Below are 1,721 nucleotides of genomic sequence, written 5' to 3' on the forward strand. Positions count from 1 at the left end.
GTGGATCTTTGAGCTTAACCAGGTGGGCCCCCGCCTGGCCCCACCAATACCCTCTCCTGTGCCCCTCCTCGACAGCTGGGCTCAGCGACTCAGGAAAATCAGCACTGTCCCTGCGTGTGTGGACACCCTGAGTCTACTCAGCAAAAGAAAAGCCCACGAGATGTGAACAGATCGGGGAGGGAGGGAACTGTGTAAATTACAACCATCTTCTTGGCAATGCATAAAAGACACCAAAAATATTAACACACTGACCAAAATTCCAACTCTTGGAATTCTTCTAAGGAAAAAGATTCCCACTATGCTATTATTTTAAAAAATACATGAGACGAATTCATTATAGTATGTCCAGCCAATAAAATAACAAGTAGCCACAAAAAGTTGATATCTGGGGGGGGGGGCGGGGCAGGGGGGTGGGTAGACAGCATAATGCTTATGCAAAGAGGCTTTTGTGCCTGAGGCTACGAAGTCCCAGGTTCAATTCCCCACGGCACCATCAGCCAGAACTGAGCAGTGCTCTGGTGATAAAAAATAAATAAATAGGGGGTCGGGCGGTGGTGCAGTGGGTTAAGCGCATGTGGCGCAAAGCGCAGGGACCGGCGTAGGGATCCCGGTTCGAGCCCCTGGCTCCCCACCAGCAGGGGAGTCGCTTCAGGGGCCCTGAAGCAGGTCTGCAGGTGTCTGTCTTTCTCTCCCCCTCTCTGTCTTCCCCTCCTCTCTCCATTTCTCTCTGTCCTATCCAACAACGAACAACATCAACGATGGCAATAATAATAACCACAACGAGGCTACAACAACAAGGGCAACAAAAGGGGGAAAAATGGCCTCCAGGAGCGATGGATTCATAATGCAGGCACCGGGTCCAGCAATAACCCTGGAGGGAAAAAATAAATAAATAAATAAATAAAATTTTTAAAAGAAGTTGAATTACAGAGTACACTTTAATGTACTCAACGAGTTGTCCCAGGGTATAACGTAAGAACCATGGCCAATAAGGGACAGGCTTACAAGGCTGAGGAGCATCCTGACAATCTGTGGTCCACACTCCCAGAAGGATAAAGAACAGGGAGGCTTCCAATGGAGGGCAAGAGATACGGACTCTGCTGGTGGGAATTGTATGAAATTGTACCCTTCTTATACCATAATCTTGTCAATAATTATTCAATCACTAAAGTAAAAAAAAAAAAACCTTTATTTATTTATTGGATAGACATAGCCAGAAATTGAGAGGGGAGGGGGAGATAGAGAAAGAGAGAGAGACAGACAGACAGAAACACCTGCAGCCCTGCTTCACCACTCATGAAGCTGTCCCCCTGTGGGTGGGGACCAGGGGCTTGAACCTGGGTCCTTGCACACTGTAATGTGAGCTCTTAACTAGGTGCGACATTTCCTGGCTCCTTGATCATAACTTTATTAGATGAAATAAACTGATGGTGACAGATATTTCGCATAGTTACTTTTGAAAATCAGGTAGGAATATTTAATAAATTTGAGGTTTCAGGGAGGCGGGCGGTAACGCAGCGTGTTAAGTGCACATGGTGCAAACCACAAGGTACCAGCGTGAGGATCCCGGTTCGAGCCCCCGACTCCCCACTTGCAGGGGAGTCACTTCACAGGCGGTGAAGCAGGTCTGCAGGTGTCTGTCTTTCTCTTCCTCCCTCTCTTCCCCTCCTCTCTCCATTTCTCTCTGTCCTATCTAACCACAACGACATCAATAACAACAG

The sequence above is a fragment of the Erinaceus europaeus genome, chromosome 1 (genome assembly GCF_950295315.1).
Source record: "Erinaceus europaeus chromosome 1, mEriEur2.1, whole genome shotgun sequence".
In the NCBI taxonomy this organism is placed as follows: Eukaryota; Metazoa; Chordata; class Mammalia; order Eulipotyphla; family Erinaceidae; genus Erinaceus; species Erinaceus europaeus.